A 19,304-nucleotide genomic window follows, 5' to 3' on the forward strand; every position below is an offset into this window, starting at 1 on the left:
TTGAAAGATACCAACTCGGGAGATCTAGGGAGTCATTAAAGCCCAATAAAATCTAAATAGGGGTATAAAAGTGGAACATGTCTGGATTCATCATAAGGAAGCTATAAATAAAAATCAGGAGAGCAGCAATTAAGTCAATCCAGACTGCCTCAGAGAGGGTGCAGGGAACTGAACCTCATGCGCGTGTTCCACCAAGGACCTCCAGCCGGATCCCCCAACCGACTGATTTTAGTTTGAATTGGTTTTGTTTCGTTGTTTGTTTGTTTGTAGACGGGGTCTCCCTGTGAGGCCCTGGCTGTCCTGAAACTTGCTACATAGGCCAGGCTATCTTCAAACTCACCACTATTCACCTGCCTCTGGAGTGCTGGGGTTAAAGGTATACACCACCATAGCAGGCCCAAACTGGCAACAGTGAAATTTAGACACTTGGGGGCTAAGACTGCAACTCAGTGGTAGAGGACTTGATTATGAATACGAGACCATGGATTCAATCTCCCCCTGAAACAAGCAAACGAAACAGACAAACAAAAACACTAAAAACAAAGACAACTAGAGAGCGAACTAAACTCTAATGGGGGGAGTAACAATCGAGAATGGCTGGTGCACAAAATAGTAGGTGAAGAGATGAAGCACCCACCATACAGGGCTGAAGAGATGGCTCAGTTAACCAAGTACTTGCCAAGCAAGCATCAGAGCATCCAAGAGACCAGGACCAGGTAGGGAATGAACTCTGGGTTGGCAGACGGCTCACCTAGCACCTTTTATATCAGTTATCTGGTCCACCCAGGAAGCATTAAAGGAGCATCTGGTAAGGGACTCTGGAGGAGTGGGTGAGATATGTCCGAATAACCTAGGTTCCGATCACAGGAAATCTGTGTACTAAAACAATCTGGTGCCTTTGTAATCATCTGTGGATAAGTTAGCTGTAAGAATAGAATCTAAGAGGGAACCAAGAGAACCGCCGGGTCCTTGCAGTTATTTCTCGTCTAAGAGTTGGGGATTACTCTCTGTGAAGAGGACCACTTTCACTGAGCAGTGGCACCTCCAGGCACGACTCCAGTCCATCGTAGCCTTTCTGTCCAGGCAGAGGGAATTAGCCTCAGAATGAGGCTTCTCTGTCACCCCACGCTGCCTGCCTAAATGCTTGTTTTATGGTCATATAGCGGGCACTCAGGCGCTGGGGATTGAACCCGGGACTCTTGTATGTTAGACATGTGTCCTTCCACTCAGCTATTCCAACAACTGTTATTTAAAGAAAAGAATATAATCTTTTTCAAACATCTCTTTATTATTTATGGGACACATTCTAGGTGTTCCAAGAATATTATATTACAAACTATGCTTTGAACCTAATTTCATGTGTTAAAGAATCATTCTCGCTCACCCATCTTTTTTTTCCTCTTAGATATTTTGACTTTACCTCTTGATCCATAATTCCAACATCCACTAAATGTTAGCCTCGATACTCAGTTTCTCCTCTGAGAAGCCACAGTGCAACGAATAATAGCAACTAGAAAGGAGAGTTTTCGGAGACTCGGGGAGCCTTGGCGGGGACTTCACTACTCACTTGAGTGCTGGGAGGCAGGCGTTACCTTCATCCCACCTCACAGATGAATGAGAGGAAGCCTGGAGTGGTTCTGTAGCTTGATGGGGCTCACGGAGGATCCTGGGGCGGAGCAGGAATGGATGGCTCTCTTGAGGGTATAATCAGGCACTGGGTTCAAATTGGAAGGTAACTCTGGATTTCATAGCCTAAGGGCTCAACTTCCAGGGACTCCTTTCCACTGCGGTATCTCTTCCCAAGTGTGTAATTATAATTTCATGGAAGCATTTCCTGTACTCTGCCTTGTGTGCCACCACACACTCCTTTGGCTTCTGTGACCTTTTAGAGACAGTGACAGTAGTGTATAACTCATTTAAACTGACACAGGAGGTGTCAGTATCTGTGGAATCAGTGACAACCTCCTTCTAAATTTCCCTGATGTCTGTCCCCATTGCAGTGTCTCTTCGTCAGCAAGGGAGACTATTTTGAATTTTTCTGGATGGGAAAGACATTCTTGATCTCTTTTGAGGGGGGGGAGTCACTCTTAGTGATAATAACTAATACAGATCACTTTTATCCTGGCTACTAGATAAAGGATCATTCTTCCAAGCATTATGTTAGGAGTAGAAATTCTATCTTCTTCCTTTGTTAGGGGCAGAGAGCATGCTCAGTAAGATCGGCTTAGTGCTGGCATCTTCACCGAGGTAAGACAGATACTGTATCAATATGAGGTGGTGTATCACAATGTGTACATGCTGTAGTGGTCAGCAGTGCAAGCATTAATATTAATTAATATTTATAGCCCCTAAGACTATGAAGAAATTATTTTAAGTTCCCATAACAACTGTTTATTCTTGTAAACATTTCCTGTGCAGCCAGTAGCTCCTTCTAGTGTATAAAACTGCGAGTTAGGGAGTTAGGATTGTTTTATGAAACATACATTATGTATATAATATATATGTACATAATCCAACCTTTGTGTTGAGATAGATAATGTAAAGCATTACATAAATCTATCCTATAGTTTTGAGCTATAATGTATGTTTACTGTACAGGTGAAGAAACTGGGGCTCAGATATTACTTTATAAATTACAGAGATATTCAAGAGAAACCTAGGGCTCCAGTTCAAGGCTGATTTCAAGCCATGTGAAGATCTTCCATTTAATCTTGACTTTTGAAGCTAAGAGCTGTGGCCATTCTAAGCAAGTTGTATTCTTTCTAGAAATACACATGGAACAGTCTTGTTCCATTTTCAGTATGTTTGGAGCTTCCAGCACTCAGTGTATGGGTCTATTTTGTGACTCCTCTTCAAACTGTATGATTTCTTGCTATTTATGTACGATGTGGATTTCGGCCTCGGAACTCACTCTACACACGATTACCAATACATAGCGTACACATACCAATACATGATCTTATTTGGAAATGGATCTTTGCGAAACAACCTGAAACTAACAGGATGCCGTAATGGCTGGTTTCTTAGTAAAAGAGAGGAGTAGGAACTGGGGATGGCTCAGAAGTTAGGGAGACCTACTGCTCTTGTAGAGGCCTCACACTGAGTTGCCAGCACTTAGGCTGGGTGTCTCACAGCCACCTGTAATCCCAGTGCCACGCAGTCTGATGTTTAGTTTGGACTCCGCAGACATCTGCACGCACACATATACATACCTACGCACACATGTACACAGAGTTAAAACGCAATCATGCACACATACTCATACCCCCCCACACACAATACACAGAGTTAAAAATTAATCTTTTCAATAGAAGAAAGGCAAGTATCTTTAGACCCGGATCAGAGGAGGCACGGGGAAGGAGTTGACTCAGCAATGAAGTAGACTTGGCCTGGAATGGCGTGGCCAAGCCTGTGAGTGCTAGGCATTGCCCCAGCCACCAGAGGATAGGACTAGGCAAAGGATTTCTAGGGAGCATGGCCTTGACAGCCACACCTTAATGTCAGACCTCCAGGCTGTGAAGGAACACATCCTTGACATTGCGGGGATCTGTTGCCTCAGATCTAGGCATCTAGCCTACCCGCTTCCCATGCCACCTTCTGTTTTAAGTATATTCCAGGGCTTGGGGGCGTCTCATGATATATCTCACCACCTGTACCCTTGTAACAACCCCTTCTACCTGCCTCTGACAGTGGTGCCAACACCTAGCACCACTGTAGTGCCTTCCTGTTCCTACCTAGTCCACACAGGGGAAACAAATAAACCACCTTACACTTCACTGTTTTACAAGAGCTTGCAGGCTTTGTATCCATGTCAGCAAGAAAAGAAAATCATTTTATATACACTCTGTATATCAGAGTACTAAATCATACTAAGAACACAGTTCTCTCTGTCTGTCTCTGTGTCTCTCTCCGTGTCTGTCTCTCTCTCTGTCTCTCTCTCTCTCCTGTGTGTGTGTCACTTTATGTCACTGAACCTGAAGCTGGCCAGTTGGCTACATTGGTTGGCCAATGAGTTCCAGGGATCCAGCTGATGGTGTCACTGTGGGAGGACACAGATGCCTCCACCTACAACGGCTTTTACACGCGTGCGTGCTAAGGATCCCAAGTCAGACCTCAGGATTAATGCACTATGCTGACTGAACCATTTCCCAAGCCCCTAGGGGCACAATTTCTGATAATGTCCCATAAAGTCTTTGTCTTCTGTCTGTACGAAGCCTCTAAAACTCCCAGTGTCCAAACGGCCTCTGGGATTTAAATGAATTAGCTTTAAGGTAGATTATTGGCCTCTTAAGGTCACTTAAAGACTCCCCAGTATCCAGTGGAAGCCCTGTGTTCCCTTCACCATCGAACCAAGAAGGTTTTGAGAACCTCACGGTTTGCTTGATGTTTCGAAAGCTGCTCGGAGGGCTAAGGATCAAAGCAATATTAGTACCTGCTGACGACCTGAGTTTCAAAGTTGTCTTGAACTCAGTAGTGAGACCCTGAACTCTACACTTGGGAGCTACCTCGCCCCAGGCTGTCATCCCCAGCCCATGGAGGCACTGTGCCCAAAGAATAAAGAAGTTCAAATGCTCGAAAAGGTCATCAGTGGGAGGCCTCTCCAGAAAAATAACCTCCCTTGAGCCGGATAAGGATTTATGAGCTGTAAACCAACACTGCGGGTCCCACTGTCGCTATAATTCCAGCCACAGCAGGGATCACACTGGCCGGACAACGTTCTGTGGGTGGAAGAACTGACCAGATTGAAGACTTCACCCAAACCCAACATAAATTCATAGTTCTCTGGAGAGACATCAGCTACGATCTCGAAATTCCTGTTCAATCTGAGAAGAGATCTGAGTGTGACCGAGACCCCCAGAGGAGGGACCATGCAGACGGGATTGACTTTTGTGCCAGGGCATGTGGGGACCGAGCCGGTCTCAGGTGGCCTCCAGCTGTTCGGGCCTGCCCTTGGGCCGCTGGGTGCCTCCCGGGGGCGTCACGGCAGCCGCGGGGCTCGGGGCTCGGGGCGCCGGGTCGGGGCGCGCGGGCTTCCCCCACCCCCGGCGGCAGCGACCCCACCTCCCGCCCCCGCTGCGCGCGCGCGCGTGGGTCCGTCCGTCTGTCTGCTCTCTCGACGTCAGTGGGAATTTCCAGCCAGGAAGTGAGAGAGTGAGTGAGAGAGGACGAGAGAGAAGTACCGAGGCGCGGCGAGCCGGGCAGGAAGAGGAGGTTTCGCCACCCGAGCGGCCCGGCTGCGCGCTGACGGCTTCCCGTGCCCTGCGCGCCCCCGGCCTCCCGCCGCCGCCGCCCTCGGCCTCGGCCTGCTCAAGGGCCGGCTCCAGCAGCGCAGGCCGGAGCACAGGGCCCCGCCGCGCCCGGCCCGCCTCGCGCTTCTCCGCCCGCGCCGCGGCCATGGCGCGCCGCTGAGCCGCCGACCCCGGCCCGCCACCCCGACCCCTCTCGGGCTCCCGCCGGTCCGCGCCGCCCCGCCCCGCAGCGGGAGCCCGCAGGCGCGGAGAGGCCGCGCCGCACCTCCGGGGTAAGTCTCGGGGGACTGGGGCGGGCGGGGTAGGGGACAATCGGGGACACGGAGCCGCCGCCTCTCCGCCTCAGGCTTGCGGCTGTCCCTGCGGCTCATCGCTGCGCAGGGCTCCGGGCGGGTCCGCGGGGAGGGGGCAGCCGGGGCAGGAGTTGCGGGACGCGCGGCCCCGGCTGCGGGGACAGGGCACATCCGCACTGGGCGGCCCGAGGCCTCCCCGGTCGGTCGGGCCCTCCGCGTCTCCGCGGGCGGGAAGGGGAACCGGAGGGGAACTCTAGCAAAGTTTTAGGAATAGCGACCCAAGCCCCTGCCGCGAGGGGGTGGCAGCCGGGCTGAGGTCCTCCGCGGGGGAGGAGAGCCTGGAAGGTGCTTGGTGCAGTGCACAGCCAGATTTCACCAAAGGGCGGTCGGTGAAATGAAAGCAGAAGTGCCTGTCAGTCCTGCCTGCTGGGGACCCCCTACCCAGCTCCTCAGAATCCAGCAGGAGAACTTGGGGCCCACTTTCCGATCTGTGATAGACACCCCCCCCACACCGCGGCACACACACACACCCTTGGCCACACACACACACACACACACACACACACACACACACACACACACACACACACACAGATAGTGCATTCAGCTGCCAAATCTCAATATTGATTTTCAAAATATAAGGAGGGCCTCACACCGATTCTTTAGGCCTGGCATTTGAAAGAGAAATTACCTACTAATAACACCTCTTAGACACTTGATTGCAGGAAACTCTAGAATAATGACACCGTGTACCGTGCGTGACCTCTAAAACAAAAAAAAAAAAGATACAAACAAAGCCTTTCCTCCATGTAAGCTTTCTTAGAACTTCTGAGATAGACACCGATCTTGGCTGTGTTTATTAGGCTATTCTGAAACTTAAGTGGAGCTAATGAGAAAAGATTTCATCATCTAGATTTAACCGGTGTTTATGGAGTTTTTAAGGTAAAGGTTGACAATGCCACTAACCATATTTAACTAAAATGATTTTGCTGTAGGGCTCATAACTGAGAAATGCTTGCGGTGTTTATTAACATTTGATAGCTGTGGCATCAAATAATGGGGTATAGCCTGATGGCTGTTGGTAAAGACAAAAGCTGGAGATCAAGACAGACTTCAGGAGGATTCTAGTGGAACCCTCAGCTGAGTATTCTTGGGTAGGCATAAAATGCATGCGTATTTGTAAGACATTAAAAAGGGAAACTCGATTAAAGTAAGCCCCTACCTGCAGTGTGTCTTTCCCTGATTTTAATATTGTGCTTTCTAGAGATGGAGCCACTTAGTGTCTGATGAACTAAAAATTATGTAAATTATTTACAGCAAAGTGCTTTGCTTTGCACATGAACTTGAGAAGACGGAAATTAAAAGGTTTACTTTCTATTGCAGTTAACATTTATTTGTCAGCCAATTGGATGAGTAACAGAACACATCTAGCAATGGGAACGTGAAATCTGCAGCTCTTGTCCATGCTGACACCTCTGGGAGTCTCTTGCTAGCTAGCAAATGTCTCCTTGGCTTACCAGCCTCAACAAACTTCAACACAAAAGGCGGCTGCTACGTAGACTTAATGCTGCCACTAAGATACTATACTTGCTGGGAAATGCTAACCACTTCAAAACCAAAAGACTTTTAAAGAAAGTTGTTTAATCCTGTTAAAGGCTGGTGGCGACGTGACAATCTGTGATCTTTGTTCAGAAATTCAGTTGTGTCTCGTGGGCTACAATGGCAGTTACTTGAGCTGAGCAGGTAGTCAATGTCCCTGTGTTTCAAAGGCAGTTCGTAAATACTGGAGTATACATACAAAAATAGTCCTTCCCCTTTGTCAGCGCTGCTTTGATCTTTGTGTTTCCTTTTTTACTTCTGCCTCTAAAACTAGATCAGCCGGGCTGACTGAGTCGCAGTGGGGTAAAGCCCGGCTGGTTGGAACGGGGCAGCGTTTTAGATTTAGTGGTCGCATTCCCCGTGCCGTGGTTCCCTCAGAGGAATCGAAGCTAGGTGGAGAAGCGAGTGTTTCTGCAGGCTGTTTTCACTGCTGCTTTCAGACTTCCAGATAACTGATGAAGTAAGCCACTGTCTTGACGTTCAGGGATTGCTCATTGTGGTAGATGGATCTAGATAAAAACTTGGCAGCCATGTGGATTGTGGATTATCATTCAATCAGCAAGCCCAGGGTTTCACCTAATTTCTTTATAAGGTATTCCCCTGCTCAGAAAAGGTGAGGGTTCTGGCTTCTAGGGGGAAGTGACCACTTACAACCTTCAGTCAATTTGAGCTTGGGCAAAGAAGGAAAAGTAACTGCCATTTTAAAACAATAAGCTAAAATAATTGTTCCTGTATTGCCACGTGGATTCATTGTTTAGCCGGACTGGGCTAAACCTGGGGCCTTAGGAGTTTTCTGCTATGAAACTATACCTCCATATACCTGCAGCCCTACTGACAGGGTTTTTGGGTAATGTTCTCAAGACGCCATCTTTCCCCCACCCCTCCACAATTTCCTGATAGATGTTCTGTTCTGGGCCCAGAGATGCCGTGTTAGGAAGTGTACCAGGAGTGCACTAATGGAACCAAAGGAGTAAACCCCTGTCTTGTGCTCTTCTGCTGTGACCAATTGGACGGGAGTTCTGTCCACGAGACGGGATGTATGGGAATCAGTGCAGAGGTTCTCAGGAGTTTGTCTTCTGGGAGGAAGTTGTTTTGTTTGGATAGCTTACCAGCTTTCTGCTTACAACATGGATGGCTTATATAAGGTAGTGAGGTTGTTGTGTTAGAAGAGGCGAGCCAGGAGAAGGTGGAATAGAATTGTGCTAGAGACTGACATGCCTTGCCCCTGCATTTCGGTCTGATTAAAGCTGGTTGATACTTTGGGCACCCGGTTCTGCTTCTGGGAACTGAGATTTGCGCCTTTGCCCCCTCGTCAGTACTGAACCTGGTTGTTGTGTTAGAGGGGAGCAGGTGGAAGAGTGAGAGCGGATGCATTCTGTGGAAGCGAGGGAGATTTGAGGCCCCGGGGAGGAATGTTTGGAAGATGGGCATAGTCTTACAAGAGTAGAACCTGGGAGAGGTTTGCAAACCACAGAGTTGGTAGAGTTAATAGTTCTTATCTTTGTGCTGTTGCCTTAATGAGTATACATTGTCTTGTCGGAAAGGAAGAAGGGAAGGGAGGGAGAGAGCCAGCGAGAAGACAAGGAGGGAAGGGGGAGGGGAGAGGAGGGAGAGAGAGAAGGAAAGAAGGGAGGAAAGAAGGAAGGACGGGAGAGTGAAAAGGAGGGGTGGAGAGAAGGAGGGAGGAGGGAAGGCATTCTTTTCCTGCTGATGAGATGGCTTTACCCCTCTTGCTTCTGTACTTCTTAGAGGATGTTCCTGGATGCTAGTTAGTATTTTCAGATGAGATTGGAAGACTAACAAATACTTTAAAAATGAAATAAGACTGCTGTACTTCAACCCACAGAGTTCAAAGCCTAGTGTAAGACAGGATTTGGTAAAACCTGTGACATCTAAGAGAAGAAAACATAGATAAAACTTTTGTTGGAGTATTAATCCTAAGTACTATATATCAAAATTTTAAATCTATTATTATAAAGCCCTTTATATACATGGTGTAGTAACTAACAGATTTAATTATGAGTAATGTATGTTTGATAGGCTTTGATTTGTTGTTTATTTGTAAAGTGGGAATAATGATATTTCTGTTCTAATTATCTAGTTCAGGTTGCCTTCTAACTTTTTGCCTTTTACCATTAGGCCCAAACCACTCAACCAGTTTTTATTCTGATCCCTGCTTCTAACAGATTTAAATATTTATGATCCTTCTTCAACTATGAAAAAGATCCTGAACTTTTAAGAAGTATATAAATATTCTACAAGGCATATTTAGAAGAGCCTAACATTATTTTAGAAAGAATAAAAGGTTATTTAAAAGAGTCTAGTCCTATAGTTCTAGCTAAGAGCAAATAACAAACATTTAATCTATGCTGAAAAGAATCTCTAACCCTATGTTGAGTTTGTTGGTATTTATATGATACCTAATAACTGTATGAGTAACATTAAATTGTTTCACAGACAGCCTTTTACTAATGGCCAGTGGTTCTCAACCAGTGGGGTGCAACCCTTTTGTGGGTTAGAACAACCATTTCAAAGGGGGTCGACATCAGACATATCCGATATTTACATTACAATTCATAATAGTAGCAAAATTATAGTTATGAAGTAGCAATGGAAATAATTTTATGGTTGGGGGTCACAACAACATGAGCAACTGTATTAAAGGGTCTCAGCAGTGGGGAGGTTGAGGACCACTGCTGTGGGCAATAAAAAGGACCCTGTTTGCTGGCTGGTAGTACTGCACGTGACTTTAATCCCTGCACATGGGAGGCAGAGGCAGGCGGATCTCTTGAGTTCCAGGACAGATAGGGAGAAACCCTGTCTGGAAAAATAACATACACGCGTGCACGCGCACACACACACACACAAGTACCCTGTTCTATCTTTCTTTCTGGTAAGAAAGAAGAAGCCCCAAACCCAGCTTTTGCTTCCTAGATGCTGTATTTTATGTGAAATACTTTCATGTTTTTTTACGGTGAATAAACTCTTAAACTACTGCTCTCTGAAAAAGGAAGCCTTTCATTCTAGAGGGAAATTTATGAAATAGAAAAGTATCTTTTTAATTTTAAAGTTTTCGAGAGACTAGCCAAGCGAGGTAATAATGTAACCAAAATGCAGACACAAATAAAGTGTGTGTGTGTGTGTCCGTGTCTCTGTATGTATGTTTAAAACTTTTTTTTTTGCAAAGTTAGAACTTCTCTAAATTCCATTGAAACCATAATTTCGTTGCTAACCTCTTCTAGAAAAGGAACCATTGCTAACACCTACCAGAAAAGGTCTGAAATAAAATACGGCCTCTAGAAGTAAATGCTTCTCATTCATGAGCCTGTTCCAGGGAACTAGATGGAAACCCCTGGGAACCGCCTTGCTCACCCAGTTTACTGTGTTTCCACTTTCACCTTGTGATGACCTTGTGGCCCCTGGGCTCCCACAAGCACATTCGGTACACCCCACGAACAGAGCTTGAAACCGTGCATCTGACCGCTTGCTTTTGACAGACTCAGTGTAGTCCACGCACCCACCACCCAGGCTAGGAAGAGACAGGATGCCATCTCCATCCTGATGTCACGTGTCCTGGGAGGCCCGAGGACAGCTTTCTTTGCTGTCCTCGATTACCGTTCTGAGCCTCACTTCTCTTCATTACACTCGTAAGCATACATAGATGTAACATACATAGGTGCATGGTTATGAGACAAAGATACTGTGTGGGTGCATATATATCTAATCTTTTTCTTTGTTACTGACAAACTCAGAGTTAAGTGTGTGCCTATGCACCCGGGACGTGGAAAGCGGTCTTGGCTGAAAAGGACAGTGAAAGTGACTGACAGTGGCGTTTGTCAGTTCAGATCCTAGACAACGCAAGCATGCTGCCTGTGTCCTCCCCAGGAGACAGCTACTGCAAGCAGTATGTTTAGCTGGGCTCGCTGGCATGAAGAATTAACTCATCCTGCAACTTCTGGCTGTATCTAGAATAAACAAAGCTGTGACTCCATCCTCGCCGCTGGATGGTCAGATGTGTGTGGGCAGCCGTGCATTTCATATTAGACTGGACAGATGTTTGTTTTCTTCCATGTTAAGCTCTCGATAGATAAGGCTCGGTAGAGTTTCTGTGGCCTGCTATTTATAAAGCTCGACTGAAGGAGCGAAAGGTCCACATCAAGTTGAGAATTCCTTCTGAGAAAGAGCTTGACATTTAAGGGACTAGATTGTTTGAATGAATTTTACTCATTCAGATAAACAAAAACTTCCCAAAGGTTTATTTTATTATGTATCCTGTGATTTGATCTAGCCCTGTTATGCTGTCTATCAGTGTGAGAGTCCATCCCGTACTGTATCCCCTGCCAGCTCTCCCCTATGGTCTATGTATTGGCTCTCTCTCTCTAAATCCACAGCTCAGATGAACAGAAAAATAATTATCTTAGAAAACATGCCTTCAAAGACAAGAATTTTAGGAATGAGGTAGTGACTATTCTGCATATGTTAGCATAAATCTCTACCTCATGTCTTAGTGACTCTTCATGATGTTTCCTAGCTAGTGGCTCTTTAACATGGGTTTCTTTGTAGGGTCAACCATTTATTGGTGTTTGGCATGTCTCTGTTGTTGTTGAGTACGGGCATGGTACAGAAGACTACAGCATCTAGTATAAAGCTCTGCATATGGTGCACTTAAAAAAATTACATGTTTCTTTAGTTTGTGGAGGTCAGGGACAATTTGCAGAAGTCAGTTTGGTGCTTTCCCCACGTGGAACTTGAGGATTGAACTCAGGTCGTAAGGCTTGGTGGCAGTGCCTTTGCCTGCGGAGCCCTCTCACCAGCGCCATATGCTGTACTTTTATTTTTCCAAGACAGGGTTTCTCTCTGTAACCACTGTACTGTTATGACTTAGCAATTTAAAAAGAAGACAGTATTGAAGAAATATGGGTGGCCATTCACACGGGGAAAATTTAGGTAGTAAGAAAGAAACACACAGGTGAAGCTGAGAATGAAAGTTAAGTTAAACCTAATTTTGCCCTTGGATATTTATAAAATTACTTAGGAGAATGTATAATACCACTAGTTTGTAGAAAATCAAAACTGAAAACAAATATAAAATCTAGGAAGTAGAAAATATATTTTTAAATGCACTCAAACTATTTCTAAACTGAGTAGGAGTCCTAGGAAGGACTTTCTACAGGAAATGGGACTAAAATGAGCCTAAAATATTAACAGTTGAATACTCTATTTATTTAGTTGATTCATTTCTAATGCTCTGAATCCATGGAGCGTGGTAACTAGTATGTCTGTGTAGGTATCATTAAACCTCAGAGCCTTGAAAGATTTGTCCAAAACAATGACAATGAAAGCATAAATAAAGGTGTAGGGAGAGTTCTCTAATGTTTAAGATCTAATGTTAAAACTTGAGTGTGAAAAGAGTCTTGAAGGTGCATCAGAATTCCAGAGAAATGGATAAGTTCTGAGCTTCATGGTTGAAAAGGGAAAAGGTCATGAGAGCAGTTGTCTGTGAATAGGCGTTTGTAGGCATCTCATGCCTCCTCCTGTTTAGAAATGGAGATGAGCTTGCCTGTGGGCCAGGTGTTCACCTATCATGCACAGGATTAGTTCACGCACCACATACCCTCCCCAAAAAAGTCATTTCCCCTATTATAAGTAAACGTTGGTGCGCTTGGGAAATTAAAATCAAAAGCGTGGTGTCTGACAGTCATTAAATATCTCCATTGTTCTCATGACAAGTATAGTGCTCATTTGGTAGAATATAATTTCTTTCCATGTATTTATTTACTCAGTTGCAAACTGAAAACATTTAACTCAATTTTAACAAGCACACAGAACCATTAAAAGAGTTCCTGGTTATTTAAGAGTATAGCATGGTTGGTCATTTACCCTACAATTATGGTTCTTTCTTCCGAGGAGTAGGGGAAACACCCTGCTTCTCTTAGAAAGTGTACTGTAATAGCCAAATAGGAGTTAGTCCAAGTTGCTGTTGAGGTAGTTTAGTCCTGTGTTGCAATACATGGGTGATGTTTTAGGTAATGTCTCTGTACTTACTACATATCTGCTAGACAGAAGGGGAATAGCCATTTTTTACAAGTCGTAGAAAGCAGGGTGTGATTGCTGAGACGCCTGGACATCTCTACAGAGATTCCCCCATCAATATGCCATTTTCAGTCTCTCATCACCCCACTCACACTGTTACAGACTTCACACATAAGGGGACGCCGTTGCTAGCTCCCTATGCCATTCCACAGACTCCCCACTCTGGCTGTCTAACGGCCCTTCCTCCCTAACCCTCACTTTCTCCTTCAGTTGCTCCAGAGTCTCTTGGCTGCTGCCCATCCCTTCCAGGATGGATCTCTGGCTTTCTTTTCTCCCCTTTCTCCCAATGCAGTCTCTTGATTTGGCCCCTTTAACCCTGGCATTATAACGTGCTCCCCTGTTCTTTCCTATTCTGAAGTGAGTCACACTTGTCTTATAGTCGATCTCACCATGCCTCACCTCCCTAAATCCTCACCTCCTAATTCTCAAGTCATCTATACCCACTTTCAGTCATCTGCCCCCTGCTTTCTCTCTTTAATACATTTGCATGAGGGGATTCTCTTCTGTGCCCACCCAGCTGGCTGCCCAACCTTGAGGCATGGCTCAGCGTCACCTTCCCCCATCATTTCTCTGTTATGTTGGCCTCCCCATAAGGAATTATATTGACCATCCTGTGTTCTCTTGACTTCTTCCATATTTTTTAATGAAGCATCATCAGGCAGAGATTATTTTATTTAGTTTCTATTTGCATAGTGCTCTTTATGTTTGCAAAGTAACCAAACAAAATGATTAGGAGGTTGCGTTCCTCATTAAGCCGTGTAGTTCTCAGTCAGCCAACTAATTTCTTAGTCCTGTTCTGTTTCTTGTTAAAAGGGAGAGCAAGTTAGAGATAGACTGTATGGATATCTACCTCTAGCATAATTGGGCTTTGTTTGTGACGTTGCCTTGGTTAGAAGACTCAGATTTTCTTGCCATCTTGATGGGTCAATAGAAAGAAAAGGCGTGGGTGTGCATGAAGCCAGTTCTTGGTTTTCAGTGATTATACACAGAACAGTTGGTCTTATGGTTGGATAGTGGGTTACTTTTTTGGTCCTGACATGAGATGTTTTGGGGATTTTATCTTGCAGTTATTAACTAGTTTCTTACATTTAATTTACCCAAAGAAAACTATGGCAAATTGGAGGCAGACATTGATTATAAAATTCAGTATTTGAATTCTAAGTCGATTCCAGTGTGGAAAAGGGAGAGGACACAGTGGTGGTGGTGGAAGCTGAGCCTTCATCTGTCATAGAAGGAGGCAGTTCTAAACCTGATTAGTTGCTGGCAAAAATATAAGCACATAACTCCGAATATGAGTAGAAGATAAATAAGGGAGTCTTTGGAATTAGTAGGACTAGAGGCAGGGAGGAGAGGGAGCCAGCGTTTGCTTATCTTAGCAATCATTTTAACGTTATTTTTCTTCCTCCCTCTCAGCTTTCATATGGTAGAATTGACAGATTATGAAGCATATGTTTATGGTGTACAAGGTAATCCTGTTCAGACTTCAGGAAATGATTAAATACAACTAACATATGTAGAGTTTTAGTTAGACAGTAGCAATTCATTTGAGAAGCCATCAAATCCTTCTTGTGCCCCAGGTAATTAGAAATACAATACTGACCGAAAAGAGAAGTACAGATCTAAGTGGGGTTTAGATTATGATCCTTTTTTGATATTAACCTTTCTAAAGCCTAAAGAACCAAATAGCTAAGAAAGTTCATGGATAATGAAGGGGCATCATTCGTGATTTGTCTTAGAATGAGTATGCTTAGCCCTGTTGGAAGTCAAAAAGTAGAGTATTGCTGGCCTCTCAAGACCCCTATTGCCCCTGTAAGGACCTCTGCCCACAACTCTCCCTAAAGGGCTCCATTAAGAGCTCTTGGGCTGTGTAAATATAGATTGTCACTCACATTCATCCTCATCTGACAATCAAGAATCAAGGCATGGCAGCATGCGTCAGAAATCCCAGCATTCTGGAGGAGGCAGCAACAGGTTTGTTACTTCAAGGCCAGCCTAGGCTATATGATAAAACCATGTAAAACACAATAAAAACTATAACTAAACCAAAACAACCCCAATATCCCCACAAAACACTAAGTTGATACTCCTGAGTGGCTATTGGCCTTAATGTCAGTAAGTTTATTTCAGATTTTCCTCACTAAACACAATGTTGTTTGGTTTGTTTTTAAACTTAAGATGTGAGGAAAACCACAAGACAGATCACATACTCATATTAACTCATCATTTGCAGGTTAAAGGAAAATTTTGCTTATTGAAATAGGGTTATCGAGGCCACTGACAAGGGCACATGGGAGAGGGAACCTCTTCACTTCTGGCATCAGCACAGGTGACCTCTTCCTCTTTGGCCATGCACTGCACATTGGCATCTGTGCAGTAAGCAGTACCCAGTACTGATGGTTCTAAATTAGACCCAAGGACCAAAAGAGCTGTGTGTGAAGCCCGACTTTGGTGCTCGCACATCGTTGTGCTTTGCTGGGTATGCCTGGGAAGTCTTCACCTGGGTTGTTTCCCAAGAATACCATTTCTCACCTGATCCTGGCTGTACCTGCATTGGCAGAACCAAAGTTGCTGGTTCACACACTAAATCTTTTTCTTTTAAAACGTAGGGCTTGGGATGTAACTCATTGGTAGAACACTCGCCAGGTGTGCTCAAGGCCGGTAATTCAACCTCTGATACCATACAATGAGGCCAAAAAGAAAAAAATCAGAAAAGACATATTTCCTGGGGTTTTGGGGATTTATAAAATAAATATTCAGAGTATGTCAACTCATACAACTGGCTCAGTTTCTAATTAATAACTATGACATCATTGTCTCCTTCATTCTGGAGATGTGATCATTCTATTAGGGCACTGAGCGGCAGGCCAGACATCACAATTAAATCCTGTTCTGTGTGTTTTTAGGGAGTAGGAACTCTGTACATCTAGGAATGGGAAGCAGAGCTCCAGAGCACAGTCCAGTAGACAGATGAGCAAGAGCCTTGATTTAGTATTTATGAGGAAAACCAGGCATGGCTGACTTTAATTATAACATGTAAGTTTTTATCTGATTTACTATAATCCTTAGAGAACACCCATAGCTCTACAAACTTATCCTCTCTGATACTACTAAAAATAGATTTTACTTAGAATGGAATATGTATAAATGACACTTAATTACAATATGATTTTAAAGTGTCCCAAACTTCTTTTTGATCCCATGGATGTTAGTCAGTTATGATTAAAAGACAACCACAGCGAAGATTTGTTTCTTATGGACCATGTTGGCATACACTCTAATCAGTGTCCCTCAGTGACAGGGACTGTGACACAGCAGGACTTAGATGCTTCTTTTATGTTTGTTTACATTTATTTTAGGCACTCCCCTTTACCATGATGGCTTAACTAATTGCATATATTTGAAAATTTTGGTGCTGTCTTTCTGTTACTAGTATTTTACTGAATATCATGTTTAGGTTATGTAAGTATTCACTGGATTTCTGTCCCTATAATGCAATTCCTGGTTTGTTGATGGTTTGGGAGGTTCCAGTCTACTACCAGGTGGCCTGCTACTGAAAACATCCACGTGGCAGTGTGTCATGGCCAGAGCACTTGGCAGTAACTCAAGATCTACTCCTCGGGTCCCACAACATCCTTCAAGGTCATGTCCTAGTAGACCATCTCTTCCCAGTAGCACCAGCCTGTTGACCACATCTTTAAAACATGACCTGTCTGGGGACTCCTGTTCAGATAGCAGCACATACTCTGCATACCTCCCCTGACATTTGTTGCCATGTGATTGATGGCCTGGTGTTTTTGAGATGTGTTGAGGTGGGATTTATGGCCTCTGTCTTTGGGAATGTTCTGTTTGCAGCCCTACAAAGTGCAAATGGCCAGTGTGGCATTAAGGGTAGTGGGCCTTTAAGGGTTGATGAGGTCATAGCACACATGCCACTCCCCCTGCCATAGAGAGATTGATCAAGGGGCTTGAGGAAGGAGTGCACCCCCTCTTGCTCTTCCACCTTCCACCATGTGAGAATTCAGTGTTTGTTTACTCTGCAGGATACATTTTTCACTTAAATACTTAAGTCTTGGTCTTCCTGGCTCAGAGATGGGGAGATCAATTTCTGTTTTTGAAATTACCCAGTCTCGGATGTTGTGTTATAATAGCACACGTACATTGAGGTGGTTTTTCATGGCTGTCACTTTGCCTGTCTGTATGCAGTATTGAAGGGGAGTGTTGAAAACTTCCACCGTTGTGGATCTCTGCTTTTTCCTTTAGCTCTCTTGCCTTTTGCTTCACGTATTTTGGCAAACTATTAACAAGTGCACACACATTTAGGCTGTTATTTTTAGCTAGGCCTCGTTGGCCCTCCCTATATAGCTCCAGCACTCAAGATCTAGAGGTAGAGAAGTCACTGAGTTTGAGGCCAGCCAGAGCTACACATGGAGACCCTGTCAACAAGACAGAATTGTTACTGCTCCTTGATGAAATGACCCCTTTATTCACACACACACACACACACACACACACACACACACACACACACACACACATATATATATATATATATATATATATATATATATATCCATTCTTGTCCTTGGCAGTATTTCATCCCCTCAAGTCTTCTTTATTGGTAAGGATGATGTAGGCTGCTTTCCAGTGTTTAATATCTGCATGTTATTAGCACAGAATCCCAGGCTTATGCTTTTAAACACTTTGTATCTCCCATATTAAAGTGTAATTCTTAAGAGAAAAAAACATTTTCTTGGGTCTTGCTTTTTTCTGCACTGTTTGACATCTCTGCATTTGCATTTAATATGGTTATCCTTATGCTGAGTTTAAATCTCTAAGCCTGGTGTTTATTATCTCATATGTGTCCTCTCTTGTTTATCCATATTTCATCTTCCATTGCCATCCTCTACATGAGTCAAGTGTGGGATTTCGAGCGTTCCATTGCATCTCCTTTCTGATAGTTACACAATGGCTCTCTGCATTAGGACATGCATCCTGAGTCGCCAATGAATGCAGCAGCGCTCTGGAGCTAGTGCAAAGCTTTGGCTGGTTCTCTCCTCCGTGCTGGTGTTGTTGTTGGCCTTTCACCTCCAAGAGCACTCTAGACTTCAGAATATATGATGCTGTTTTGTTTTGACTATACTGTATTAAAGTGCAGTGATGTATTCTAAAAACCAAGAAACAAAAAGCAAAAGTTCTATGTACCTACAGTTTTACCATTGTTAGTGTTTTCATTGCTTCTTGTGAGTTCAAGTCTATTTCTCTTTCTTTCTTTCTTTCTTTCTTTCTTTCTTTCTTTCTTTCTTTCTTTCTTTTTGTTTGTTTTTTCGAGACAGGATTTCTCTGTAGATTTGGACCCTGTCCTGGAACTACTTTTGTAGACCAGACTGGCCTCGAACTCACAGAGATCTGCCTGCCTCTGTCTCCCAAGTGCTGGGATTAAAGACGTGCCCACCACCACCCAGCTAAGTCTATTTCATTTCTTCTCAACAGGAAGATCAATTTTCAGCATGTCTTTTGTCAGTTCTAGTTATGAATTTCATCTGCTCTTCTTTATTGGAAAGTTTCAGTCCATCTTTATTGTCAAAGAACATAAGCAATTATAAATTATAGTACATTCTGGGCCAGTGATTTCCTGTAGCACCCTGAATTGTCTTTGCTTTGTCTCTCAGCTTCTGTTGTGATGGTAACTCAGCCGCCTGCCCATTGCTCCTGTCTTCCACTCTCCCATGTATGTGTAAACATAGAGATGTCATGTCCTTGCCCGTGGGTTTTGGGGGAACTTTTTATTTAGGGCTAGTTCCTAACTGTGTTTTTGTTTCTTTGTTTTTTGAGACAGAATCTTGCTATATAACCATAACTTTGTACTTTTCTACTAACATGGGGATTTAATTTCTTGGATATATGGATTGAGTTATATAAACCAACTTTTGATTTTTTTTTTAACCTTGGTTCTACAAATATTTTCTCTTTCCTTTTTTTCCAGCTCTTTAAATTACAAATACATAAACTGCCTGGTACTGTCCCCTAAATCAGAGGTGATGTCCACTTCCTTTCCACCTTTCCTCTGTGT

General features: G+C 44.1%; 1 protein-coding gene across 2 annotated transcripts in view; it reads left to right on the forward strand.

Moving 5' to 3' along the window:
- Window positions 1-5,254: 5,254 nt before the first annotated feature.
- Nfkb1 (nuclear factor kappa B subunit 1) overlaps window positions 5,255-19,304 on the forward strand; it is a 113,564-nt gene continuing 99,514 nt past the window's right edge. Inside the window, exon 1 of one of the 2 annotated variants that reach the window (XM_075981277.1) lies at window positions 5,255-5,521. The gene's annotated coding sequence lies outside the window, so the exon portion shown is untranslated. The remainder of the gene's footprint in view (window positions 5,522-19,304) is intronic. The other variant, XM_075981276.1, reaches the window with a different exon arrangement.

This window comes from Microtus pennsylvanicus, chromosome 7, assembly GCF_037038515.1.
Source record: "Microtus pennsylvanicus isolate mMicPen1 chromosome 7, mMicPen1.hap1, whole genome shotgun sequence".
Taxonomy (NCBI): Eukaryota; Metazoa; Chordata; class Mammalia; order Rodentia; family Cricetidae; genus Microtus; species Microtus pennsylvanicus.